This window comes from Populus euphratica, unplaced genomic scaffold, assembly GCF_000495115.2.
Source record: "Populus euphratica unplaced genomic scaffold, PopEup_1.0 scaffold321.1, whole genome shotgun sequence".
Classification (NCBI taxonomy): Eukaryota; Viridiplantae; Streptophyta; class Magnoliopsida; order Malpighiales; family Salicaceae; genus Populus; species Populus euphratica.
In genome coordinates this window covers 54,731-55,078 of record NW_011500210.1, presented here as the reverse complement: position 1 = coordinate 55,078, position 348 = coordinate 54,731, and positions in this window count along the sequence as shown.

The following is a 348-nucleotide window of genomic DNA, read 5'->3' as shown; positions in this document are numbered from 1 at the left end:
AATTAATCAATGCCTTAGAAGTTGTAAGAAATGGACGTCCTAAAATAATAGAAAATGAATTACATGCTTCAATATGTTGTGTGTCTAAGACAATAAAATCCATAGGATAAATGAATTCATCGACTCATACCAACACTTCCTTGACTATTCCTCTAGGTACTTTTACAGATCTATCGGCAAGTAAAAGATTTACAGAAGTTGTATTTAACTTACCTAGATTAAGACTTTCAAAAATTGAATATGGAAGTAAATTCACACTGGCTCCGAGATCAAGTAAGGCTCTTTTAATTTTATGTTCTCTAATAAAGTAAGAAATTATAGGACAACCAGAGTCTTTATATTTCAAAG